The sequence below is a fragment of the Schistocerca cancellata genome, unplaced genomic scaffold (assembly GCF_023864275.1).
Source record: "Schistocerca cancellata isolate TAMUIC-IGC-003103 unplaced genomic scaffold, iqSchCanc2.1 HiC_scaffold_424, whole genome shotgun sequence".
NCBI lineage: Eukaryota > Metazoa > Arthropoda > Insecta > Orthoptera > Acrididae > Schistocerca > Schistocerca cancellata.
Genome location: NW_026046441.1, coordinates 69,530 through 92,643, shown reverse-complemented (window position 1 = coordinate 92,643; position 23,114 = coordinate 69,530). Strand labels below are relative to the sequence as shown.

General features: G+C 53.4%; 46 non-coding genes across 46 annotated transcripts; all 46 read right to left on the bottom strand.

Annotated features, from left to right (window-relative positions):
• Positions 1 to 317: 317 nt before the first annotated feature.
• On the bottom strand, positions 318 to 399 carry Trnal-uag (transfer RNA leucine (anticodon UAG)). The gene has a single exon. It is a non-coding gene; the product is annotated as a tRNA-Leu (tRNA).
• A 468-nt stretch (positions 400 to 867) lies between these two features.
• Positions 868 to 939, bottom strand: Trnah-gug (transfer RNA histidin (anticodon GUG)). Its single transcript has one exon. It is a non-coding gene; the product is annotated as a tRNA-His (tRNA).
• Positions 940 to 1,314: 375 nt separating this feature from the next.
• On the bottom strand, positions 1,315 to 1,386 carry Trnae-cuc (transfer RNA glutamic acid (anticodon CUC)). Its single transcript has one exon. It is a non-coding gene; the product is annotated as a tRNA-Glu (tRNA).
• A 444-nt stretch (positions 1,387 to 1,830) lies between these two features.
• Positions 1,831 to 1,912, bottom strand: Trnal-uag (transfer RNA leucine (anticodon UAG)). Its single transcript has one exon. It is a non-coding gene; the product is annotated as a tRNA-Leu (tRNA).
• Positions 1,913 to 2,380: 468 nt separating this feature from the next.
• Positions 2,381 to 2,452, bottom strand: Trnah-gug (transfer RNA histidin (anticodon GUG)). The gene has a single exon. It is a non-coding gene; the product is annotated as a tRNA-His (tRNA).
• Positions 2,453 to 2,827: 375 nt separating this feature from the next.
• Positions 2,828 to 2,899, bottom strand: Trnae-cuc (transfer RNA glutamic acid (anticodon CUC)). The gene has a single exon. It is a non-coding gene; the product is annotated as a tRNA-Glu (tRNA).
• A 444-nt stretch (positions 2,900 to 3,343) lies between these two features.
• Positions 3,344 to 3,425, bottom strand: Trnal-uag (transfer RNA leucine (anticodon UAG)). Its single transcript has one exon. It is a non-coding gene; the product is annotated as a tRNA-Leu (tRNA).
• A 468-nt stretch (positions 3,426 to 3,893) lies between these two features.
• Trnah-gug (transfer RNA histidin (anticodon GUG)) lies at positions 3,894 to 3,965 on the bottom strand. The gene has a single exon. It is a non-coding gene; the product is annotated as a tRNA-His (tRNA).
• Positions 3,966 to 4,340: 375 nt separating this feature from the next.
• On the bottom strand, positions 4,341 to 4,412 carry Trnae-cuc (transfer RNA glutamic acid (anticodon CUC)). Its single transcript has one exon. It is a non-coding gene; the product is annotated as a tRNA-Glu (tRNA).
• A 444-nt stretch (positions 4,413 to 4,856) lies between these two features.
• Positions 4,857 to 4,938, bottom strand: Trnal-uag (transfer RNA leucine (anticodon UAG)). The gene has a single exon. It is a non-coding gene; the product is annotated as a tRNA-Leu (tRNA).
• A 468-nt stretch (positions 4,939 to 5,406) lies between these two features.
• Positions 5,407 to 5,478, bottom strand: Trnah-gug (transfer RNA histidin (anticodon GUG)). The gene has a single exon. It is a non-coding gene; the product is annotated as a tRNA-His (tRNA).
• Positions 5,479 to 5,853: 375 nt separating this feature from the next.
• Trnae-cuc (transfer RNA glutamic acid (anticodon CUC)) lies at positions 5,854 to 5,925 on the bottom strand. The gene has a single exon. It is a non-coding gene; the product is annotated as a tRNA-Glu (tRNA).
• Positions 5,926 to 6,369: 444 nt separating this feature from the next.
• Trnal-uag (transfer RNA leucine (anticodon UAG)) lies at positions 6,370 to 6,451 on the bottom strand. The gene has a single exon. It is a non-coding gene; the product is annotated as a tRNA-Leu (tRNA).
• A 468-nt stretch (positions 6,452 to 6,919) lies between these two features.
• Trnah-gug (transfer RNA histidin (anticodon GUG)) lies at positions 6,920 to 6,991 on the bottom strand. The gene has a single exon. It is a non-coding gene; the product is annotated as a tRNA-His (tRNA).
• Positions 6,992 to 7,366: 375 nt separating this feature from the next.
• Positions 7,367 to 7,438, bottom strand: Trnae-cuc (transfer RNA glutamic acid (anticodon CUC)). The gene has a single exon. It is a non-coding gene; the product is annotated as a tRNA-Glu (tRNA).
• A 444-nt stretch (positions 7,439 to 7,882) lies between these two features.
• On the bottom strand, positions 7,883 to 7,964 carry Trnal-uag (transfer RNA leucine (anticodon UAG)). Its single transcript has one exon. It is a non-coding gene; the product is annotated as a tRNA-Leu (tRNA).
• Positions 7,965 to 8,432: 468 nt separating this feature from the next.
• Positions 8,433 to 8,504, bottom strand: Trnah-gug (transfer RNA histidin (anticodon GUG)). The gene has a single exon. It is a non-coding gene; the product is annotated as a tRNA-His (tRNA).
• A 375-nt stretch (positions 8,505 to 8,879) lies between these two features.
• On the bottom strand, positions 8,880 to 8,951 carry Trnae-cuc (transfer RNA glutamic acid (anticodon CUC)). Its single transcript has one exon. It is a non-coding gene; the product is annotated as a tRNA-Glu (tRNA).
• Positions 8,952 to 9,395: 444 nt separating this feature from the next.
• On the bottom strand, positions 9,396 to 9,477 carry Trnal-uag (transfer RNA leucine (anticodon UAG)). The gene has a single exon. It is a non-coding gene; the product is annotated as a tRNA-Leu (tRNA).
• Positions 9,478 to 9,945: 468 nt separating this feature from the next.
• On the bottom strand, positions 9,946 to 10,017 carry Trnah-gug (transfer RNA histidin (anticodon GUG)). The gene has a single exon. It is a non-coding gene; the product is annotated as a tRNA-His (tRNA).
• Positions 10,018 to 10,392: 375 nt separating this feature from the next.
• Positions 10,393 to 10,464, bottom strand: Trnae-cuc (transfer RNA glutamic acid (anticodon CUC)). Its single transcript has one exon. It is a non-coding gene; the product is annotated as a tRNA-Glu (tRNA).
• Positions 10,465 to 10,908: 444 nt separating this feature from the next.
• Positions 10,909 to 10,990, bottom strand: Trnal-uag (transfer RNA leucine (anticodon UAG)). Its single transcript has one exon. It is a non-coding gene; the product is annotated as a tRNA-Leu (tRNA).
• A 468-nt stretch (positions 10,991 to 11,458) lies between these two features.
• On the bottom strand, positions 11,459 to 11,530 carry Trnah-gug (transfer RNA histidin (anticodon GUG)). The gene has a single exon. It is a non-coding gene; the product is annotated as a tRNA-His (tRNA).
• Positions 11,531 to 11,904: 374 nt separating this feature from the next.
• Trnae-cuc (transfer RNA glutamic acid (anticodon CUC)) lies at positions 11,905 to 11,976 on the bottom strand. Its single transcript has one exon. It is a non-coding gene; the product is annotated as a tRNA-Glu (tRNA).
• Positions 11,977 to 12,420: 444 nt separating this feature from the next.
• Positions 12,421 to 12,502, bottom strand: Trnal-uag (transfer RNA leucine (anticodon UAG)). The gene has a single exon. It is a non-coding gene; the product is annotated as a tRNA-Leu (tRNA).
• Positions 12,503 to 12,970: 468 nt separating this feature from the next.
• On the bottom strand, positions 12,971 to 13,042 carry Trnah-gug (transfer RNA histidin (anticodon GUG)). Its single transcript has one exon. It is a non-coding gene; the product is annotated as a tRNA-His (tRNA).
• Positions 13,043 to 13,416: 374 nt separating this feature from the next.
• Trnae-cuc (transfer RNA glutamic acid (anticodon CUC)) lies at positions 13,417 to 13,488 on the bottom strand. The gene has a single exon. It is a non-coding gene; the product is annotated as a tRNA-Glu (tRNA).
• A 444-nt stretch (positions 13,489 to 13,932) lies between these two features.
• Positions 13,933 to 14,014, bottom strand: Trnal-uag (transfer RNA leucine (anticodon UAG)). Its single transcript has one exon. It is a non-coding gene; the product is annotated as a tRNA-Leu (tRNA).
• Positions 14,015 to 14,482: 468 nt separating this feature from the next.
• On the bottom strand, positions 14,483 to 14,554 carry Trnah-gug (transfer RNA histidin (anticodon GUG)). Its single transcript has one exon. It is a non-coding gene; the product is annotated as a tRNA-His (tRNA).
• Positions 14,555 to 14,928: 374 nt separating this feature from the next.
• Trnae-cuc (transfer RNA glutamic acid (anticodon CUC)) lies at positions 14,929 to 15,000 on the bottom strand. Its single transcript has one exon. It is a non-coding gene; the product is annotated as a tRNA-Glu (tRNA).
• A 444-nt stretch (positions 15,001 to 15,444) lies between these two features.
• Trnal-uag (transfer RNA leucine (anticodon UAG)) lies at positions 15,445 to 15,526 on the bottom strand. Its single transcript has one exon. It is a non-coding gene; the product is annotated as a tRNA-Leu (tRNA).
• Positions 15,527 to 15,994: 468 nt separating this feature from the next.
• On the bottom strand, positions 15,995 to 16,066 carry Trnah-gug (transfer RNA histidin (anticodon GUG)). The gene has a single exon. It is a non-coding gene; the product is annotated as a tRNA-His (tRNA).
• Positions 16,067 to 16,440: 374 nt separating this feature from the next.
• Trnae-cuc (transfer RNA glutamic acid (anticodon CUC)) lies at positions 16,441 to 16,512 on the bottom strand. Its single transcript has one exon. It is a non-coding gene; the product is annotated as a tRNA-Glu (tRNA).
• Positions 16,513 to 16,956: 444 nt separating this feature from the next.
• Positions 16,957 to 17,038, bottom strand: Trnal-uag (transfer RNA leucine (anticodon UAG)). The gene has a single exon. It is a non-coding gene; the product is annotated as a tRNA-Leu (tRNA).
• A 468-nt stretch (positions 17,039 to 17,506) lies between these two features.
• Positions 17,507 to 17,578, bottom strand: Trnah-gug (transfer RNA histidin (anticodon GUG)). The gene has a single exon. It is a non-coding gene; the product is annotated as a tRNA-His (tRNA).
• Positions 17,579 to 17,953: 375 nt separating this feature from the next.
• Positions 17,954 to 18,025, bottom strand: Trnae-cuc (transfer RNA glutamic acid (anticodon CUC)). Its single transcript has one exon. It is a non-coding gene; the product is annotated as a tRNA-Glu (tRNA).
• Positions 18,026 to 18,469: 444 nt separating this feature from the next.
• Trnal-uag (transfer RNA leucine (anticodon UAG)) lies at positions 18,470 to 18,551 on the bottom strand. Its single transcript has one exon. It is a non-coding gene; the product is annotated as a tRNA-Leu (tRNA).
• Positions 18,552 to 19,019: 468 nt separating this feature from the next.
• Trnah-gug (transfer RNA histidin (anticodon GUG)) lies at positions 19,020 to 19,091 on the bottom strand. The gene has a single exon. It is a non-coding gene; the product is annotated as a tRNA-His (tRNA).
• A 374-nt stretch (positions 19,092 to 19,465) lies between these two features.
• Positions 19,466 to 19,537, bottom strand: Trnae-cuc (transfer RNA glutamic acid (anticodon CUC)). Its single transcript has one exon. It is a non-coding gene; the product is annotated as a tRNA-Glu (tRNA).
• Positions 19,538 to 19,981: 444 nt separating this feature from the next.
• On the bottom strand, positions 19,982 to 20,063 carry Trnal-uag (transfer RNA leucine (anticodon UAG)). Its single transcript has one exon. It is a non-coding gene; the product is annotated as a tRNA-Leu (tRNA).
• Positions 20,064 to 20,531: 468 nt separating this feature from the next.
• Positions 20,532 to 20,603, bottom strand: Trnah-gug (transfer RNA histidin (anticodon GUG)). The gene has a single exon. It is a non-coding gene; the product is annotated as a tRNA-His (tRNA).
• A 375-nt stretch (positions 20,604 to 20,978) lies between these two features.
• Positions 20,979 to 21,050, bottom strand: Trnae-cuc (transfer RNA glutamic acid (anticodon CUC)). The gene has a single exon. It is a non-coding gene; the product is annotated as a tRNA-Glu (tRNA).
• A 444-nt stretch (positions 21,051 to 21,494) lies between these two features.
• On the bottom strand, positions 21,495 to 21,576 carry Trnal-uag (transfer RNA leucine (anticodon UAG)). Its single transcript has one exon. It is a non-coding gene; the product is annotated as a tRNA-Leu (tRNA).
• A 468-nt stretch (positions 21,577 to 22,044) lies between these two features.
• On the bottom strand, positions 22,045 to 22,116 carry Trnah-gug (transfer RNA histidin (anticodon GUG)). The gene has a single exon. It is a non-coding gene; the product is annotated as a tRNA-His (tRNA).
• Positions 22,117 to 22,491: 375 nt separating this feature from the next.
• Positions 22,492 to 22,563, bottom strand: Trnae-cuc (transfer RNA glutamic acid (anticodon CUC)). Its single transcript has one exon. It is a non-coding gene; the product is annotated as a tRNA-Glu (tRNA).
• A 444-nt stretch (positions 22,564 to 23,007) lies between these two features.
• On the bottom strand, positions 23,008 to 23,089 carry Trnal-uag (transfer RNA leucine (anticodon UAG)). Its single transcript has one exon. It is a non-coding gene; the product is annotated as a tRNA-Leu (tRNA).
• Positions 23,090 to 23,114: the final 25 nt, after the last annotated feature.

Here is a 23,114-nt window from a genome sequence, read left to right as displayed (position 1 = left end):
CAGCAGTGATGAGAGCAAAAGGCGCCTACAAATCCTGCCGTTGCACCACGTACTGTTCTACGACAATTCACGAAGCAGACGCTCACGCCTTGTTGTGCTGTTTCCTTTGCGGGCAATGAGTGCATGTGACTTCGATGCAGGAAACATTACACGTTTGGCAGCAGTGGGATTGGAACCCACGCCTCCGAAGAGACTGGTGCCTGAAACCAGCGCCTCAGACCGCTCGGCCACGCTACCTACGCAACACGCGCGTCACATGAGCTGCGTCCTACTCCACGAGAACACACAGCAACGGCACAAAAATGAGACGCCAAAATTGGCAACGGTGGGATTCGAACCCACGCCTCCGAAGAGACTGGTGCCTAAAACCAGCGCCTTAGACCGCTCGGCCACGTTACCCTTGGAACAGCGGCGGCAAAACGTTCCCTTTGTACTACAAAGATCACTTCGAAAAGGAAGTATCTTGGCAATCGCCGTGCCATGTATTTTCACTGCTCTCCCACTGGAAGCGTCTCTTTAGGCCACCCACAACAAGAAAATGCCGTGCCCGCCATATGGTAGCGACGCCACTTGTCTGTAGCTGTCGTAGTTAAGGAGACAGCATCAAGAGACGTTTTCGTGCCGTGACCAGGTTTCGAACCTGGGCTTTCCGTAACCACTAAAGTATCATAGCTGTACCTGTCAGGGGCGGAGCTAGAATGCTCCATGTAACAAACATATGTGAGCTCAAGGAGGTTACACTTGTGATGAAGTGGTAGTACAAACTGCGGCCTGCGGAACACGAGTGAAAAACCAAGAAAGCACTGTGATTTCGTGTACTCGTGCACTATCGTCAATGCAACGGCAGCAAGGAAAAACTTTCAAAATTGCCGTGACCAGGATTCGAACCTGGGTTATTGCGGCCACAACGCAATGTCCTAACCACTAGACGATCACGGCCACGGAGGCGCCCGCCAGAGCAGCTGGCGGGAATGCAAGTGGCGGTACACAGCAAAGCCCAGCCCACAGTGTCACGCCACAGCAGTGTCAGACACGTTCTCCATCACATGTATACAAACAAATGAACGTGCCTGCGCTGTCGGGACACTAACTACAGTGGTTAGCTGCATTCACCTCCGTGGCAATGTCTTGCAGTCCTCCAAGCCTCTTGACTACAGACATGTGACTCGATAACAAGTGGACAGACGCAGCATCTCTCTCGCCGTCGTGTGTTGCCACGAATCGTACTTAACGTGGCTTTCTGCACGCGTCAGCGTAGCGTCAGTCGAGCAAAGTCGAGACAAGTCGCATAAGAGGAGCAACAAAAACGCGCATTTCCGGTACCGGGAATCGAACCCGGGCCTCCTGGGTGAGAGCCAGGTATCCTAGCCACTAGACTACACCGGATGACGGCGCCAGTGCTCCTCCAGCGAACGCAGCAACCACCCACGATTAACTGACGACAACTGTAAAAAATCCACTCTCGCACGCTATAGAACGGCATGCTCTGGACGCATATCGTGGAGACGAACGCCAGCAGTGATGAGAGCAAAAGGCGCCTACAAATCCTGCCGTTGCACCACGTACTGTTCTACGACAATTCACGAAGCAGACGCTCACGCCTTGTTGTGCTGTTTCCTTTGCGGGCAATGAGTGCATGTGACTTCGATGCAGGAAACATTACACGTTTGGCAGCAGTGGGATTGGAACCCACGCCTCCGAAGAGACTGGTGCCTGAAACCAGCGCCTCAGACCGCTCGGCCACGCTACCTACGCAACACGCGCGTCACATGAGCTGCGTCCTACTCCACGAGAACACACAGCAACGGCACAAAAATGAGACGCCAAAATTGGCAACGGTGGGATTCGAACCCACGCCTCCGAAGAGACTGGTGCCTAAAACCAGCGCCTTAGACCGCTCGGCCACGTTACCCTTGGAACAGCGGCGGCAAAACGTTCCCTTTGTACTACAAAGATCACTTCGAAAAGGAAGTATCTTGGCAATCGCCGTGCCATGTATTTTCACTGCTCTCCCACTGGAAGCGTCTCTTTAGGCCACCCACAACAAGAAAATGCCGTGCCCGCCATATGGTAGCGACGCCACTTGTCTGTAGCTGTCGTAGTTAAGGAGACAGCATCAAGAGACGTTTTCGTGCCGTGACCAGGTTTCGAACCTGGGCTTTCCGTAACCACTAAAGTATCATAGCTGTACCTGTCAGGGGCGGAGCTAGAATGCTCCATGTAACAAACATATGTGAGCTCAAGGAGGTTACACTTGTGATGAAGTGGTAGTACAAACTGCGGCCTGCGGAACACGAGTGAAAAACCAAGAAAGCACTGTGATTTCGTGTACTCGTGCACTATCGTCAATGCAACGGCAGCAAGGAAAAACTTTCAAAATTGCCGTGACCAGGATTCGAACCTGGGTTATTGCGGCCACAACGCAATGTCCTAACCACTAGACGATCACGGCCACGGAGGCGCCCGCCAGAGCAGCTGGCGGGAATGCAAGTGGCGGTACACAGCAAAGCCCAGCCCACAGTGTCACGCCACAGCAGTGTCAGACACGTTCTCCATCACATGTATACAAACAAATGAACGTGCCTGCGCTGTCGGGACACTAACTACAGTGGTTAGCTGCATTCACCTCCGTGGCAATGTCTTGCAGTCCTCCAAGCCTCTTGACTACAGACATGTGACTCGATAACAAGTGGACAGACGCAGCATCTCTCTCGCCGTCGTGTGTTGCCACGAATCGTACTTAACGTGGCTTTCTGCACGCGTCAGCGTAGCGTCAGTCGAGCAAAGTCGAGACAAGTCGCATAAGAGGAGCAACAAAAACGCGCATTTCCGGTACCGGGAATCGAACCCGGGCCTCCTGGGTGAGAGCCAGGTATCCTAGCCACTAGACTACACCGGATGACGGCGCCAGTGCTCCTCCAGCGAACGCAGCAACCACCCACGATTAACTGACGACAACTGTAAAAAATCCACTCTCGCACGCTATAGAACGGCATGCTCTGGACGCATATCGTGGAGACGAACGCCAGCAGTGATGAGAGCAAAAGGCGCCTACAAATCCTGCCGTTGCACCACGTACTGTTCTACGACAATTCACGAAGCAGACGCTCACGCCTTGTTGTGCTGTTTCCTTTGCGGGCAATGAGTGCATGTGACTTCGATGCAGGAAACATTACACGTTTGGCAGCAGTGGGATTGGAACCCACGCCTCCGAAGAGACTGGTGCCTGAAACCAGCGCCTCAGACCGCTCGGCCACGCTACCTACGCAACACGCGCGTCACATGAGCTGCGTCCTACTCCACGAGAACACACAGCAACGGCACAAAAATGAGACGCCAAAATTGGCAACGGTGGGATTCGAACCCACGCCTCCGAAGAGACTGGTGCCTAAAACCAGCGCCTTAGACCGCTCGGCCACGTTACCCTTGGAACAGCGGCGGCAAAACGTTCCCTTTGTACTACAAAGATCACTTCGAAAAGGAAGTATCTTGGCAATCGCCGTGCCATGTATTTTCACTGCTCTCCCACTGGAAGCGTCTCTTTAGGCCACCCACAACAAGAAAATGCCGTGCCCGCCATATGGTAGCGACGCCACTTGTCTGTAGCTGTCGTAGTTAAGGAGACAGCATCAAGAGACGTTTTCGTGCCGTGACCAGGTTTCGAACCTGGGCTTTCCGTAACCACTAAAGTATCATAGCTGTACCTGTCAGGGGCGGAGCTAGAATGCTCCATGTAACAAACATATGTGAGCTCAAGGAGGTTACACTTGTGATGAAGTGGTAGTACAAACTGCGGCCTGCGGAACACGAGTGAAAAACCAAGAAAGCACTGTGATTTCGTGTACTCGTGCACTATCGTCAATGCAACGGCAGCAAGGAAAAACTTTCAAAATTGCCGTGACCAGGATTCGAACCTGGGTTATTGCGGCCACAACGCAATGTCCTAACCACTAGACGATCACGGCCACGGAGGCGCCCGCCAGAGCAGCTGGCGGGAATGCAAGTGGCGGTACACAGCAAAGCCCAGCCCACAGTGTCACGCCACAGCAGTGTCAGACACGTTCTCCATCACATGTATACAAACAAATGAACGTGCCTGCGCTGTCGGGACACTAACTACAGTGGTTAGCTGCATTCACCTCCGTGGCAATGTCTTGCAGTCCTCCAAGCCTCTTGACTACAGACATGTGACTCGATAACAAGTGGACAGACGCAGCATCTCTCTCGCCGTCGTGTGTTGCCACGAATCGTACTTAACGTGGCTTTCTGCACGCGTCAGCGTAGCGTCAGTCGAGCAAAGTCGAGACAAGTCGCATAAGAGGAGCAACAAAAACGCGCATTTCCGGTACCGGGAATCGAACCCGGGCCTCCTGGGTGAGAGCCAGGTATCCTAGCCACTAGACTACACCGGATGACGGCGCCAGTGCTCCTCCAGCGAACGCAGCAACCACCCACGATTAACTGACGACAACTGTAAAAAATCCACTCTCGCACGCTATAGAACGGCATGCTCTGGACGCATATCGTGGAGACGAACGCCAGCAGTGATGAGAGCAAAAGGCGCCTACAAATCCTGCCGTTGCACCACGTACTGTTCTACGACAATTCACGAAGCAGACGCTCACGCCTTGTTGTGCTGTTTCCTTTGCGGGCAATGAGTGCATGTGACTTCGATGCAGGAAACATTACACGTTTGGCAGCAGTGGGATTGGAACCCACGCCTCCGAAGAGACTGGTGCCTGAAACCAGCGCCTCAGACCGCTCGGCCACGCTACCTACGCAACACGCGCGTCACATGAGCTGCGTGCTACTCCACGAGAACACACAGCAACGGCACAAAAATGAGACGCCAAAATTGGCAACTGTGGGATTCGAACCCACGCCTCCGAAGAGACTGGTGCCTAAAACCAGCGCCTTAGACCGCTCGGCCACGTTACCCTTGGAACAGCGGCGGCAAAACGTTCCCTTTGTACTACAAAGATCACTTCGAAAAGGAAGTATCTTGGCAATCGCCGTGCCATGTATTTTCACTGCTCTCCCACTGGAAGCGTCTCTTTAGGCCACCCACAACAAGAAAATGCCGTGCCCGCCATATGGTAGCGACGCCACTTGTCTGTAGCTGTCGTAGTTAAGGAGACAGCATCAAGAGACGTTTTCGTGCCGTGACCAGGTTTCGAACCTGGGCTTTCCGTAACCACTAAAGTATCATAGCTGTACCTGTCAGGGGCGGAGCTAGAATGCTCCATGTAACAAACATATGTGAGCTCAAGGAGGTTACACTTGTGATGAAGTGGTAGTACAAACTGCGGCCTGCGGAACACGAGTGAAAAACCAAGAAAGCACTGTGATTTCGTGTACTCGTGCACTATCGTCAATGCAACGGCAGCAAGGAAAAACTTTCAAAATTGCCGTGACCAGGATTCGAACCTGGGTTATTGCGGCCACAACGCAATGTCCTAACCACTAGACGATCACGGCCACGGAGGCGCCCGCCAGAGCAGCTGGCGGGAATGCAAGTGGCGGTACACAGCAAAGCCCAGCCCACAGTGTCACGCCACAGCAGTGTCAGACACGTTCTCCATCACATGTATACAAACAAATGAACGTGCCTGCGCTGTCGGGACACTAACTACAGTGGTTAGCTGCATTCACCTCCGTGGCAATGTCTTGCAGTCCTCCAAGCCTCTTGACTACAGACATGTGACTCGATAACAAGTGGACAGACGCAGCATCTCTCTCGCCGTCGTGTGTTGCCACGAATCGTACTTAACGTGGCTTTCTGCACGCGTCAGCGTAGCGTCAGTCGAGCAAAGTCGAGACAAGTCGCATAAGAGGAGCAACAAAAACGCGCATTTCCGGTACCGGGAATCGAACCCGGGCCTCCTGGGTGAGAGCCAGGTATCCTAGCCACTAGACTACACCGGATGACGGCGCCAGTGCTCCTCCAGCGAACGCAGCAACCACCCACGATTAACTGACGACAACTGTAAAAAATCCACTCTCGCACGCTATAGAACGGCATGCTCTGGACGCATATCGTGGAGACGAACGCCAGCAGTGATGAGAGCAAAAGGCGCCTACAAATCCTGCCGTTGCACCACGTACTGTTCTACGACAATTCACGAAGCAGACGCTCACGCCTTGTTGTGCTGTTTCCTTTGCGGGCAATGAGTGCATGTGACTTCGATGCAGGAAACATTACACGTTTGGCAGCAGTGGGATTGGAACCCACGCCTCCGAAGAGACTGGTGCCTGAAACCAGCGCCTCAGACCGCTCGGCCACGCTACCTACGCAACACGCGCGTCACATGAGCTGCGTCCTACTCCACGAGAACACACAGCAACGGCACAAAAATGAGACGCCAAAATTGGCAATGGTGGGATTCGAACCCACGCCTCCGAAGAGACTGGTGCCTAAAACCAGCGCCTTAGACCGCTCGGCCACGTTACCCTTGGAACAGCGGCGGCAAAACGTTCCCTTTGTACTACAAAGATCACTTCGAAAAGGAAGTATCTTGGCAATCGCCGTGCCATGTATTTTCACTGCTCTCCCACTGGAAGCGTCTCTTTAGGCCACCCACAACAAGAAAATGCCGTGCCCGCCATATGGTAGCGACGCCACTTGTCTGTAGCTGTCGTAGTTAAGGAGACAGCATCAAGAGACGTTTTCGTGCCGTGACCAGGTTTCGAACCTGGGCTTTCCGTAACCACTAAAGTATCATAGCTGTACCTGTCAGGGGCGGAGCTAGAATGCTCCATGTAACAAACATATGTGAGCTCAAGGAGGTTACACTTGTGATGAAGTGGTAGTACAAACTGCGGCCTGCGGAACACGAGTGAAAAACCAAGAAAGCACTGTGATTTCGTGTACTCGTGCACTATCGTCAATGCAACGGCAGCAAGGAAAAACTTTCAAAATTGCCGTGACCAGGATTCGAACCTGGGTTATTGCGGCCACAACGCAATGTCCTAACCACTAGACGATCACGGCCACGGAGGCGCCCGCCAGAGCAGCTGGCGGGAATGCAAGTGGCGGTACACAGCAAAGCCCAGCCCACAGTGTCACGCCACAGCAGTGTCAGACACGTTCTCCATCACATGTATACAAACAAATGAACGTGCCTGCGCTGTCGGGACACTAACTACAGTGGTTAGCTGCATTCACCTCCGTGGCAATGTCTTGCAGTCCTCCAAGCCTCTTGACTACAGACATGTGACTCGATAACAAGTGGACAGACGCAGCATCTCTCTCGCCGTCGTGTGTTGCCACGAATCGTACTTAACGTGGCTTTCTGCACGCGTCAGCGTAGCGTCAGTCGAGCAAAGTCGAGACAAGTCGCATAAGAGGAGCAACAAAAACGCGCATTTCCGGTACCGGGAATCGAACCCGGGCCTCCTGGGTGAGAGCCAGGTATCCTAGCCACTAGACTACACCGGATGACGGCGCCAGTGCTCCTCCAGCGAACGCAGCAACCACCCACGATTAACTGACGACAACTGTAAAAAATCCACTCTCGCACGCTATAGAACGGCATGCTCTGGACGCATATCGTGGAGACGAACGCCAGCAGTGATGAGAGCAAAAGGCGCCTACAAATCCTGCCGTTGCACCACGTACTGTTCTACGACAATTCACGAAGCAGACGCTCACGCCTTGTTGTGCTGTTTCCTTTGCGGGCAATGAGTGCATGTGACTTCGATGCAGGAAACATTACACGTTTGGCAGCAGTGGGATTGGAACCCACGCCTCCGAAGAGACTGGTGCCTGAAACCAGCGCCTCAGACCGCTCGGCCACGCTACCTACGCAACACGCGCGTCACATGAGCTGCGTCCTACTCCACGAGAACACACAGCAACGGCACAAAAATGAGACGCCAAAATTGGCAACGGTGGGATTCGAACCCACGCCTCCGAAGAGACTGGTGCCTAAAACCAGCGCCTTAGACCGCTCGGCCACGTTACCCTTGGAACAGCGGCGGCAAAACGTTCCCTTTGTACTACAAAGATCACTTCGAAAAGGAAGTATCTTGGCAATCGCCGTGCCATGTATTTTCACTGCTCTCCCACTGGAAGCGTCTCTTTAGGCCACCCACAACAAGAAAATGCCGTGCCCGCCATATGGTAGCGACGCCACTTGTCTGTAGCTGTCGTAGTTAAGGAGACAGCATCAAGAGACGTTTTCGTGCCGTGACCAGGTTTCGAACCTGGGCTTTCCGTAACCACTAAAGTATCATAGCTGTACCTGTCAGGGGCGGAGCTAGAATGCTCCATGTAACAAACATATGTGAGCTCAAGGAGGTTACACTTGTGATGAAGTGGTAGTACAAACTGCGGCCTGCGGAACACGAGTGAAAAACCAAGAAAGCACTGTGATTTCGTGTACTCGTGCACTATCGTCAATGCAACGGCAGCAAGGAAAAACTTTCAAAATTGCCGTGACCAGGATTCGAATCTGGGTTATTGCGGCCACAACGCAATGTCCTAACCACTAGACGATCACGGCCACGGAGGCGCCCGCCAGAGCAGCTGGCGGGAATGCTAGTGGCGGTACACAGCAAAGCCCAGCCCACAGTGTCACGCCACAGCAGTGTCAGACACGTTCTCCATCACATGTATACAAACAAATGAACGTGCCTGCGCTGTCGGGACACTAACTACAGTGGTTAGCTGCATTCACCTCCGTGGCAATGTCTTGCAGTCCTCCAAGCCTCTTGACTACAGACATGTGACTCGATAACAAGTGGACAGACGCAGCATCTCTCTCGCCGTCGTGTGTTGCCACGAATCGTACTTAACGTGGCTTTCTGCACGCGTCAGCGTAGCGTCAGTCGAGCAAAGTCGAGACAAGTCGCATAAGAGGAGCAACAAAAACGCGCATTTCCGGTACCGGGAATCGAACCCGGGCCTCCTGGGTGAGAGCCAGGTATCCTAGCCACTAGACTACACCGGATGACGGCGCCAGTGCTCCTCCAGCGAACGCAGCAACCACCCACGATTAACTGACGACAACTGTAAAAAATCCACTCTCGCACGCTATAGAACGGCATGCTCTGGACGCATATCGTGGAGACGAACGCCAGCAGTGATGAGAGCAAAAGGCGCCTACAAATCCTGCCGTTGCACCACGTACTGTTCTACGACAATTCACGAAGCAGACGCTCACGCCTTGTTGTGCTGTTTCCTTTGCGGGCAATGAGTGCATGTGACTTCGATGCAGGAAACATTACACGTTTGGCAGCAGTGGGATTGGAACCCACGCCTCCGAAGAGACTGGTGCCTGAAACCAGCGCCTCAGACCGCTCGGCCACGCTACCTACGCAACACGCGCGTCACATGAGCTGCGTCCTACTCCACGAGAACACACAGCAACGGCACAAAAATGAGACGCCAAAATTGGCAACGGTGGGATTCGAACCCACGCCTCCGAAGAGACTGGTGCCTAAAACCAGCGCCTTAGACCGCTCGGCCACGTTACCCTTGGAACAGCGGCGGCAAAACGTTCCCTTTGTACTACAAAGATCACTTCGAAAAGGAAGTATCTTGGCAATCGCCGTGCCATGTATTTTCACTGCTCTCCCACTGGAAGCGTCTCTTTAGGCCACCCACAACAAGAAAATGCCGTGCCCGCCATATGGTAGCGACGCCACTTGTCTGTAGCTGTCGTAGTTAAGGAGACAGCATCAAGAGACGTTTTCGTGCCGTGACCAGGTTTCGAACCTGGGCTTTCCGTAACCACTAAAGTATCATAGCTGTACCTGTCAGGGGCGGAGCTAGAATGCTCCATGTAACAAACATATGTGAGCTCAAGGAGGTTACACTTGTGATGAAGTGGTAGTACAAACTGCGGCCTGCGGAACACGAGTGAAAAACCAAGAAAGCACTGTGATTTCGTGTACTCGTGCACTATCGTCAATGCAACGGCAGCAAGGAAAAACTTTCAAAATTGCCGTGACCAGGATTCGAACCTGGGTTATTGCGGCCACAACGCAATGTCCTAACCACTAGACGATCACGGCCACGGAGGCGCCCGCCAGAGCAGCTGGCGGGAATGCAAGTGGCGGTACACAGCAAAGCCCAGCCCACAGTGTCACGCCACAGCAGTGTCAGACACGTTCTCCATCACATGTATACAAACAAATGAACGTGCCTGCGCTGTCGGGACACTAACTACAGTGGTTAGCTGCATTCACCTCCGTGGCAATGTCTTGCAGTCCTCCAAGCCTCTTGACTACAGACATGTGACTCGATAACAAGTGGACAGACGCAGCATCTCTCTCGCCGTCGTGTGTTGCCACGAATCGTACTTAACGTGGCTTTCTGCACGCGTCAGCGTAGCGTCAGTCGAGCAAAGTCGAGACAAGTCGCATAAGAGGAGCAACAAAAACGCGCATTTCCGGTACCGGGAATCGAACCCGGGCCTCCTGGGTGAGAGCCAGGTATCCTAGCCACTAGACTACACCGGATGACGGCGCCAGTGCTCCTCCAGCGAACGCAGCAACCACCCACGATTAACTGACGACAACTGTAAAAAATCCACTCTCGCACGCTATAGAACGGCATGCTCTGGACGCATATCGTGGAGACGAACGCCAGCAGTGATGAGAGCAAAAGGCGCCTACAAATCCTGCCGTTGCACCACGTACTGTTCTACGACAATTCACGAAGCAGACGCTCACGCCTTGTTGTGCTGTTTCCTTTGCGGGCAATGAGTGCATGTGACTTCGATGCAGGAAACATTACACGTTTGGCAGCAGTGGGATTGGAACCCACGCCTCCGAAGAGACTGGTGCCTGAAACCAGCGCCTCAGACCGCTCGGCCACGCTACCTACGCAACACGCGCGTCACATGAGCTGCGTCCTACTCCACGAGAACACACAGCAACGGCACAAAAATGAGACGCCAAAATTGGCAACTGTGGGATTCGAACCCACGCCTCCGAAGAGACTGGTGCCTAAAACCAGCGCCTTAGACCGCTCGGCCACGTTACCCTTGGAACAGCGGCGGCAAAACGTTCCCTTTGTACTACAAAGATCACTTCGAAAAGGAAGTATCTTGGCAATCGCCGTGCCATGTATTTTCACTGCTCTCCCACTGGAAGCGTCTCTTTAGGCCACCCACAACAAGAAAATGCCGTGCCCGCCATATGGTAGCGACGCCACTTGTCTGTAGCTGTCGTAGTTAAGGAGACAGCATCAAGAGACGTTTTCGTGCCGTGACCAGGTTTCGAACCTGGGCTTTCCGTAACCACTAAAGTATCATAGCTGTACCTGTCAGGGGCGGAGCTAGAATGCTCCATGTAACAAACATATGTGAGCTCAAGGAGGTTACACTTGTGATGAAGTGGTAGTACAAACTGCGGCCTGCGGAACACGAGTGAAAAACCAAGAAAGCACTGTGATTTCGTGTACTCGTGCACTATCGTCAATGCAACGGCAGCAAGGAAAAACTTTCAAAATTGCCGTGACCAGGATTCGAACCTGGGTTATTGCAGCCACAACGCAATGTCCTAACCACTAGACGATCACGGCCACGGAGGCGCCCGCCAGAGCAGCTGGCGGGAATGCAAGTGGCGGTACACAGCAAAGCCCAGCCCACAGTGTCACGCCACAGCAGTGTCAGACACGTTCTCCATCACATGTATACAAACAAATGAACGTGCCTGCGCTGTCGGGACACTAACTACAGTGGTTAGCTGCATTCACCTCCGTGGCAATGTCTTGCAGTCCTCCAAGCCTCTTGACTACAGACATGTGACTCGATAACAAGTGGACAGACGCAGCATCTCTCTCGCCGTCGTGTGTTGCCACGAATCGTACTTAACGTGGCTTTCTGCACGCGTCAGCGTAGCGTCAGTCGAGCAAAGTCGAGACAAGTCGCATAAGAGGAGCAAAAAAACGCGCATTTCCGGTACCGGGAATCGAACCCGGGCCTCCTGGGTGAGAGCCAGGTATCCTAGCCACTAGACTACACCGGATGACGGCGCCAGTGCTCCTCCAGCGAACGCAGCAACCACCCACGATTAACTGACGACAACTGTAAAAAATCCACTCTCGCACGCTATAGAACGGCATGCTCTGGACGCATATCGTGGAGACGAACGCCAGCAGTGATGAGAGCAAAAGGCGCCTACAAATCCTGCCGTTGCACCACGTACTGTTCTACGACAATTCACGAAGCAGACGCTCACGCCTTGTTGTGCTGTTTCCTTTGCGGGCAATGAGTGCATGTGACTTCGATGCAGGAAACATTACACGTTTGGCAGCAGTGGGATTGGAACCCACGCCTCCGAAGAGACTGGTGCCTGAAACCAGCGCCTCAGACCGCTCGGCCACGCTACCTACGCAACACGCGCGTCACATGAGCTGCGTGCTACTCCACGAGAACACACAGCAACGGCACAAAAATGAGACGCCAAAATTGGCAACTGTGGGATTCGAACCCACGCCTCCGAAGAGACTGGTGCCTAAAACCAGCGCCTTAGACCGCTCGGCCACGTTACCCTTGGAACAGCGGCGGCAAAACGTTCCCTTTGTACTACAAAGATCACTTCGAAAAGGAAGTATCTTGGCAATCGCCGTGCCATGTATTTTCACTGCTCTCCCACTGGAAGCGTCTCTTTAGGCCACCCACAACAAGAAAATGCCGTGCCCGCCATATGGTAGCGACGCCACTTGTCTGTAGCTGTCGTAGTTAAGGAGACAGCATCAAGAGACGTTTTCGTGCCGTGACCAGGTTTCGAACCTGGGCTTTCCGTAACCACTAAAGTATCATAGCTGTACCTGTCAGGGGCGGAGCTAGAATGCTCCATGTAACAAACATATGTGAGCTCAAGGAGGTTACACTTGTGATGAAGTGGTAGTACAAACTGCGGCCTGCGGAACACGAGTGAAAAACCAAGAAAGCACTGTGATTTCGTGTACTCGTGCACTATCGTCAATGCAACGGCAGCAAGGAAAAACTTTCAAAATTGCCGTGACCAGGATTCGAACCTGGGTTATTGCGGCCACAACGCAATGTCCTAACCACTAGACGATCACGGCCACGGAGGCGCCCGCCAGAGCAGCTGGCGGGAATGCAAGTGGCGGTACACAGCAAAGCCCAGCCCACAGTGTCACGCCACAGCAGTGTCAGACACGTTCTCCATCACATGTATACAAACAAATGAACGTGCCTGCGCTGTCGGGACACTAACTACAGTGGTTAGCTGCATTCACCTCCGTGGCAATGTCTTGCAGTCCTCCAAGCCTCTTGACTACAGACATGTGACTCGATAACAAGTGGACAGACGCAGCATCTCTCTCGCCGTCGTGTGTTGCCACGAATCGTACTTAACGTGGCTTTCTGCACGCGTCAGCGTAGCGTCAGTCGAGCAAAGTCGAGACAAGTCGCATAAGAGGAGCAAAAAAACGCGCATTTCCGGTACCGGGAATCGAACCCGGGCCTCCTGGGTGAGAGCCAGGTATCCTAGCCACTAGACTACACCGGATGACGGCGCCAGTGCTCCTCCAGCGAACGCAGCAACCACCCACGATTAACTGACGACAACTGTAAAAAATCCACTCTCGCACGCTATAGAACGGCATGCTCTGGACGCATATCGTGGAGACGAACGCCAGCAGTGATGAGAGCAAAAGGCGCCTACAAATCCTGCCGTTGCACCACGTACTGTTCTACGACAATTCACGAAGCAGACGCTCACGCCTTGTTGTGCTGTTTCCTTTGCGGGCAATGAGTGCATGTGACTTCGATGCAGGAAACATTACACGTTTGGCAGCAGTGGGATTGGAACCCACGCCTCCGAAGAGACTGGTGCCTGAAACCAGCGCCTCAGACCGCTCGGCCACGCTACCTACGCAACACGCGCGTCACATGAGCTGCGTGCTACTCCACGAGAACACACAGCAACGGCACAAAAATGAGACGCCAAAATTGGCAACTGTGGGATTCGAACCCACGCCTCCGAAGAGACTGGTGCCTAAAACCAGCGCCTTAGACCGCTCGGCCACGTTACCCTTGGAACAGCGGCGGCAAAACGTTCCCTTTGTACTACAAAGATCACTTCGAAAAGGAAGTATCTTGGCAATCGCCGTGCCATGTATTTTCACTGCTCTCCCACTGGAAGCGTCTCTTTAGGCCACCCACAACAAGAAAATGCCGTGCCCGCCATATGGTAGCGACGCCACTTGTCTGTAGCTGTCGTAGTTAAGGAGACAGCATCAAGAGACGTTTTCGTGCCGTGACCAGGTTTCGAACCTGGGCTTTCCGTAACCACTAAAGTATCATAGCTGTACCTGTCAGGGGCGGAGCTAGAATGCTCCATGTAACAAACATATGTGAGCTCAAGGAGGTTACACTTGTGATGAAGTGGTAGTACAAACTGCGGCCTGCGGAACACGAGTGAAAAACCAAGAAAGCACTGTGATTTCGTGTACTCGTGCACTATCGTCAATGCAACGGCAGCAAGGAAAAACTTTCAAAATTGCCGTGACCAGGATTCGAACCTGGGTTATTGCGGCCACAACGCAATGTCCTAACCACTAGACGATCACGGCCACGGAGGCGCCCGCCAGAGCAGCTGGCGGGAATGCAAGTGGCGGTACACAGCAAAGCCCAGCCCACAGTGTCACGCCACAGCAGTGTCAGACACGTTCTCCATCACATGTATACAAACAAATGAACGTGCCTGCGCTGTCGGGACACTAACTACAGTGGTTAGCTGCATTCACCTCCGTGGCAATGTCTTGCAGTCCTCCAAGCCTCTTGACTACAGACATGTGACTCGATAACAAGTGGACAGACGCAGCATCTCTCTCGCCGTCGTGTGTTGCCACGAATCGTACTTAACGTGGCTTTCTGCACGCGTCAGCGTAGCGTCAGTCGAGCAAAGTCGAGACAAGTCGCATAAGAGGAGCAAAAAAACGCGCATTTCCGGTACCGGGAATCGAACCCGGGCCTACTGGGTGAGAGCCAGGTATCCTAGCCACTAGACTACACCGGATGACGGCGCCAGTGCTCCTCCAGCGAACGCAGCAACCACCCACGATTAACTGACGACAACTGTAAAAAATCCACTCTCGCACGCTATAGAACGGCATGCTCTGGACGCATATCGTGGAGACGAACGCCAGCAGTGATGAGAGCAAAAGGCGCCTACAAATCCTGCCGTTGCACCACGTACTGTTCTACGACAATTCACGAAGCAGACGCTCACGCCTTGTTGTGCTGTTTCCTTTGCGGGCAATGAGTGCATGTGACTTCGATGCAGGAAACATTACACGTTTGGCAGCAGTGGGATTGGAACCCACGCCTCCGAAGAGACTGGTGCCTGAAACCAGCGCCTCAGACCGCTCGGCCACGCTACCTACGCAACACGCGCGTCACATGAGCTGCGTCCTACTCCACGAGAACACACAGCAACGGCACAAAAATGAGACGCCAAAATTGGCAATGGTGGGATTCGAACCCACGCCTCCGAAGAGACTGGTGCCTAAAACCAGCGCCTTAGACCGCTCGGCCACGTTACCCTTGGAACAGCGGCGGCAAAACGTTCCCTTTGTACTACAAAGATCACTTCGAAAAGGAAGTATCTTGGCAATCGCCGTGCCATATATTTTCACTGCTCTCCCACTGGAAGCGTCTCTTTAGGCCACCCACAACAAGAAAATGCCGTGCCCGCCATATGGTAGCGACGCCACTTGTCTGTAACTGTCGTAGTTAAGGAGACAGCATCAAGAGACGTTTTCGTGCCGTGACCAGGTTTCGAACCTGGGCTTTCCGTAACCACTAAAGTATCATAGCTGTACCTGTCAGGGGCGGAGCTAGAATGCTCCATGTAACAAACATATGTGAGCTCAAGGAGGTTACACTTGTGATGAAGTGGTAGTACAAACTGCGGCCTGCGGAACACGAGTGAAAAACCAAGAAAGCACTGTGATTTCGTGTACTCGTGCACTATCGTCAATGCAACGGCAGCAAGGAAAAACTTTCAAAATTGCCGTGACCAGGATTCGAACCTGGGTTATTGCGGCCACAACGCAATGTCCTAACCACTAGACGATCACGGCCACGGAGGCGCCCGCCAGAGCAGCTGGCGGGAATGCAAGTGGCGGTACACAGCAAAGCCCAGCCCACAGTGTCACGCCACAGCAGTGTCAGACACGTTCTCCATCACATGTATACAAACAAATGAACGTGCCTGCGCTGTCGGGACACTAACTACAGTGGTTAGCTGCATTCACCTCCGTGGCAATGTCTTGCAGTCCTCCAAGCCTCTTGACTACAGACATGTGACTCGATAACAAGTGGACAGACGCAGCATCTCTCTCGCCGTCGTGTGTTGCCACGAATCGTACTTAACGTGGCTTTCTGCACGCGTCAGCGTAGCGTCAGTCGAGCAAAGTCGAGACAAGTCGCATAAGAGGAGCAAAAAAACGCGCATTTCCGGTACCGGGAATCGAACCCGGGCCTCCTGGGTGAGAGCCAGGTATCCTAGCCACTAGACTACACCGGATGACGGCGCCAGTGCTCCTCCAGCGAACGCAGCAACCACCCACGATTAACTGACGACAACTGTAAAAAATCCACTCTCGCACGCTATAGAACGGCATGCTCTGGACGCATATCGTGGAGACGAACGCCAGCAGTGATGAGAGCAAAAGGCGCCTACAAATCCTGCCGTTGCACCACGTACTGTTCTACGACAATTCACGAAGCAGACGCTCACGCCTTGTTGTGCTGTTTCCTTTGCGGGCAATGAGTGCATGTGACTTCGATGCAGGAAACATTACACGTTTGGCAGCAGTGGGATTGGAACCCACGCCTCCGAAGAGACTGGTGCCTGAAACCAGCGCCTCAGACCGCTCGGCCACGCTACCTACGCAACACGCGCGTCACATGAGCTGCGTCCTACTCCACGAGAACACACAGCAACGGCACAAAAATGAGACGCCAAAATTGGCAACTGTGGGATTCGAACCCACGCCTCCGAAGAGACTGGTGCCTAAAACCAGCGCCTTAGACCGCTCGGCCACGTTACCCTTGGAACAGCGGCGGCAAAACGTTCCCTTTGTACTACAAAGATCACTTCGAAAAGGAAGTATCTTGGCAATCGCCGTGCCATGTATTTTCACTGCTCTCCCACTGGAAGCGTCTCTTTAGGCCACCCACAACAAGAAAATGCCGTGCCCGCCATATGGTAGCGACGCCACTTGTCTGTAGCTGTCGTAGTTAAGGAGACAGCATCAAGAGACGTTTTCGTGCCGTGACCAGGTTTCGAACCTGGGCTTTCCGTAACCACTAAAGTATCATAGCTGTACCTGTCAGGGGCGGAGCTAGAATGCTCCATGTAACAAACATATGTGAGCTCAAGGAGGTTACACTTGTGATGAAGTGGTAGTACAAACTGCGGCCTGCGGAACACGAGTGAAAAACCAAGAAAGCACTGTGATTTCGTGTACTCGTGCACTATCGTCAATGCAACGGCAGCAAGGAAAAACTTTCAAAATTGCCGTGACCAGGATTCGAACCTGGGTTATTGCGGCCACAACGCAATGTCCTAACCACTAGACGATCACGGCCACGGAGGCGCCCGCCAGAGCAGCTGGCGGGAATGCAAGTGGCGGTACACAGCAAAGCCCAGCCCACAGTGTCACGCCACAGCAGTGTCAGACACGTTCTCCATCACATGTATACAAACAAATGAACGTGCCTGCGCTGTCGGGACACTAACTACAGTGGTTAGCTGCATTCACCTCCGTGGCAATGTCTTGCAGTCCTCCAAGCCTCTTGACTACAGACATGTGACTCGATAACAAGTGGACAGACGCAGCATCTCTCTCGCCGTCGTGTGTTGCCACGAATCGTACTTAACGTGGCTTTCTGCACGCGTCAGCGTAGCGTCAGTCGAGCAAAGTCGAGACAAGTCGCATAAGAGGAGCAACAAAAACGCGCATTTCCGGTACCGGGAATCGAACCCGGGCCTCCTGGGTGAGAGCCAGGTATCCTAGCCACTAGACTACACCGGATGACGGCGCCAGTGCTCCTCCAGCGAACGCAGCAACCACCCACGATTAACTGACGACAACTGTAAAAAATCCACTCTCGCACGCTATAGAACGGCATGCTCTGGACGCATATCGTGGAGACGAACGCCAGCAGTGATGAGAGCAAAAGGCGCCTACAAATCCTGCCGTTGCACCACGTACTGTTCTACGACAATTCACGAAGCAGACGCTCACGCCTTGTTGTGCTGTTTCCTTTGCGGGCAATGAGTGCATGTGACTTCGATGCAGGAAACATTACACGTTTGGCAGCAGTGGGATTGGAACCCACGCCTCCGAAGAGACTGGTGCCTGAAACCAGCGCCTCAGACCGCTCGGCCACGCTACCTACGCAACACGCGCGTCACATGAGCTGCGTCCTACTCCACGAGAACACACAGCAACGGCACAAAAATGAGACGCCAAAATTGGCAATGGTGGGATTCGAACCCACGCCTCCGAAGAGACTGGTGCCTAAAACCAGCGCCTTAGACCGCTCGGCCACGTTACCCTTGGAACAGCGGCGGCAAAACGTTCCCTTTGTACTACAAAGATCACTTCGAAAAGGAAGTATCTTGGCAATCGCCGTGCCATGTATTTTCACTGCTCTCCCACTGGAAGCGTCTCTTTAGGCCACCCACAACAAGAAAATGCCGTGCCCGCCATATGGTAGCGACGCCACTTGTCTGTAACTGTCGTAGTTAAGGAGACAGCATCAAGAGACGTTTTCGTGCCGTGACCAGGTTTCGAACCTGGGCTTTCCGTAACCACTAAAGTATCATAGCTGTACCTGTCAGGGGCGGAGCTAGAATGCTCCATGTAACAAACATATGTGAGCTCAAGGAGGTTACACTTGTGATGAAGTGGTAGTACAAACTGCGGCCTGCGGAACACGAGTGAAAAACCAAGAAAGCACTGTGATTTCGTGTACTCGTGCACTATCGTCAATGCAACGGCAGCAAGGAAAAACTTTCAAAATTGCCGTGACCAGGATTCGAACCTGGGTTATTGCGGCCACAACGCAATGTCCTAACCACTAGACGATCACGGCCACGGAGGCGCCCGCCAGAGCAGCTGGCGGGAATGCAAGTGGCGGTACACAGCAAAGCCCAGCCCACAGTGTCACGCCACAGCAGTGTCAGACACGTTCTCCATCACATGTATACAAACAAATGAACGTGCCTGCGCTGTCGGGACACTAACTACAGTGGTTAGCTGCATTCACCTCCGTGGCAATGTCTTGCAGTCCTCCAAGCCTCTTGACTACAGACATGTGACTCGATAACAAGTGGACAGACGCAGCATCTCTCTCGCCGTCGTGTGTTGCCACGAATCGTACTTAACGTGGCTTTCTGCACGCGTCAGCGTAGCGTCAGTCGAGCAAAGTCGAGACAAGTCGCATAAGAGGAGCAAAAAAACGCGCATTTCCGGTACCGGGAATCGAACCCGGGCCTCCTGGGTGAGAGCCAGGTATCCTAGCCACTAGACTACACCGGATGACGGCGCCAGTGCTCCTCCAGCGAACGCAGCAACCACCCACGATTAACTGACGACAACTGTAAAAAATCCACTCTCGCACGCTATAGAACGGCATGCTCTGGACGCATATCGTGGAGACGAACGCCAGCAGTGATGAGAGCAAAAGGCGCCTACAAATCCTGCCGTTGCACCACGTACTGTTCTACGACAATTCACGAAGCAGACGCTCACGCCTTGTTGTGCTGTTTCCTTTGCGGGCAATGAGTGCATGTGACTTCGATGCAGGAAACATTACACGTTTGGCAGCAGTGGGATTGGAACCTACGCCTCCGAAGAGACTGGTGCCTGAAACCAGCGCCTCAGACCGCTCGGCCACGCTACCTACGCAACACGCGCGTCACATGAGCTGCGTGCTACTCCACGAGAACACACAGCAACGGCACAAAAATGAGACGCCAAAATTGGCAACTGTGGGATTCGAACCCACGCCTCCGAAGAGACTGGTGCCTAAAACCAGCGCCTTAGACCGCTCGGCCACGTTACCCTTGGAACAGCGGCGGCAAAACGTTCCCTTTGTACTACAAAGATCACTTCGAAAAGGAAGTATCTTGGCAATCGCCGTGCCATGTATTTTCACTGCTCTCCCACTGGAAGCGTCTCTTTAGGCCACCCACAACAAGAAAATGCCGTGCCCGCCATATGGTAGCGACGCCACTTGTCTGTAGCTGTCGTAGTTAAGGAGACAGCATCAAGAGACGTTTTCGTGCCGTGACCAGGTTTCGAACCTGGGCTTTCCGTAACCACTAAAGTATCATAGCTGTACCTGTCAGGGGCGGAGCTAGAATGCTCCATGTAACAAACATATGTGAGCTCAAGGAGGTTACACTTGTGATGAAGTGGTAGTACAAACTGCGGCCTGCGGAACACGAGTGAAAAACCAAGAAAGCACTGTGATTTCGTGTACTCGTGCACTATCGTCAATGCAACGGCAGCAAGGAAAAACTTTCAAAATTGCCGTGACCAGGATTCGAACCTGGGTTATTGCGGCCACAACGCAATGTCCTAACCACTAGACGATCACGGCCACGGAGGCGCCCGCCAGAGCAGCTGGCGGGAATGCAAGTGGCGGTACACAGCAAAGCCCAGCCCACAGTGTCACGCCACAGCAGTGTCAGACACGTTCTCCATCACATGTATACAAACAAATGAACGTGCCTGCGCTGTCGGGACACTAACTACAGTGGTTAGCTGCATTCACCTCCGTGGCAATGTCTTGCAGTCCTCCAAGCCTCTTGACTACAGACATGTGACTCGATAACAAGTGGACAGACGCAGCATCTCTCTCGCCGTCGTGTGTTGCCACGAATCGTACTTAACGTGGCTTTCTGCACGCGTCAGCGTAGCGTCAGTCGAGCAAAGTCGAGACAAGTCGCATAAGAGGAGCAACAAAAACGCGAATTTCCGGTACCGGGAATCGAACCCGGGCCTCCTGGGTGAGAGCCAGGTATCCTAGCCACTAGACTACACCGGATGACGGCGCCAGTGCTCCTCCAGCGAACGCAGCAACCACCCACGATTAACTGACGACAACTGTAAAAAATCCACTCTCGCACGCTATAGAACGGCATGCTCTGGACGCATATCGTGGAGACGAACGCCAGCAGTGATGAGAGCAAAAGGCGCCTACAAATCCTGCCGTTGCACCACGTACTGTTCTACGACAATTCACGAAGCAGACGCTCACGCCTTGTTGTGCTGTTTCCTTTGCGGGCAATGAGTGCATGTGACTTCGATGCAGGAAACATTACACGTTTGGCAGCAGTGGGATTGGAACCCACGCCTCCGAAGAGACTGGTGCCTGAAACCAGCGCCTCAGACCGCTCGGCCACGCTACCTACGCAACACGCGCGTCACATGAGCTGCGTGCTACTCCACGAGAACACACAGCAACGGCACAAAAATGAGACGCCAAAATTGGCAACTGTGGGATTCGAACCCACGCCTCCGAAGAGACTGGTGCCTAAAACCAGCGCCTTAGACCGCTCGGCCACGTTACCCTTGGAACAGCGGCGGCAAAACGTTCCCTTTGTACTACAAAGATCACTTCGAAAAGGAAGTATCTTGGCAATCGCCGTGCCATGTATTTTCACTGCTCTCCCACTGGAAGCGTCTCTTTAGGCCACCCACAACAAGAAAATGCCGTGCCCGCCATATGGTAGCGACGCCACTTGTCTGTAGCTGTCGTAGTTAAGGAGACAGCATCAAGAGACGTTTTCGTGCCGTGACCAGGTTTCGAACCTGGGCTTTCCGTAACCACTAAAGTATCATAGCTGTACCTGTCAGGGGCGGAGCTAGAATGCTCCATGTAACAAACATATGTGAGCTCAAGGAGGTTACACTTGTGATGAAGTGGTAGTACAAACTGCGGCCTGCGGAACACGAGTGAAAAACCAAGAAAGCACTGTGATTTCGTGTACTCGTGCACTATCGTCAATGCAACGGCAGCAAGGAAAAACTTTCAAAATTGCCGTGACCAGGATTCGAACCTGGGTTATTGCGGCCACAACGCAATGTCCTAACCACTAGACGATCACGGCCACGGAGGCGCCCGCCAGAGCAGCTGGCGGGAATGCAAGTGGCGGTACACAGCAAAGCCCAGCCCACAGTGTCACGCCACAGCAGTGTCAGACACGTTCTCCATCACATGTATACAAACAAATGAACGTGCCTGCGCTGTCGGGACACTAACTACAGTGGTTAGCTGCATTCACCTCCGTGGCAATGTCTTGCAGTCCTCCAAGCCTCTTGACTACAGACATGTGACTCGATAACAAGTGGACAGACGCAGCATCTCTCTCGCCGTCGTGTGTTGCCACGAATCGTACTTAACGTGGCTTTCTGCACGCGTCAGCGTAGCGTCAGTCGAGCAAAGTCGAGACAAGTCGCATAAGAGGAGCAACAAAAACGCGAATTTCCGGTACCGGGAATCGAACCCGGGCCTCCTGGGTGAGAGCCAGGTATCCTAGCCACTAGACTACACCGGATGACGGCGCCAGTGCTCCTCCAGCGAACGCAGCAACCACCCACGATTAACTGACGACAACTGTAAAAAATCCACTCTCGCACGCTATAGAACGGCATGCTCTGGACGCATATCGTGGAGACGAACGCCAGCAGTGATGAGAGCAAAAGGCGCCTACAAATCCTGCCGTTGCACCACGTACTGTTCTACGACAATTCACGAAGCAGACGCTCACGCCTTGTTGTGCTGTTTCCTTTGCGGGCAATGAGTGCATGTGACTTCGATGCAGGAAACATTACACGTTTGGCAGCAGTGGGATTGGAACCCACGCCTCCGAAGAGACTGGTGCCTGAAACCAGCGCCTCAGACCGCTCGGCCACGCTACCTACGCAACACGCGCGTCACATGAGCTGCGTCCTACTCCACGAGAACACACAGCAACGGCACAAAAATGAGACGCCAAAATTGGCAATGGTGGGATTCGAACCCACGCCTCCGAAGAGACTGGTGCCTAAAACCAGCGCCTTAGACCGCTCGGCCACGTTACCCTTGGAACAGCGGCGGCAAAACGTT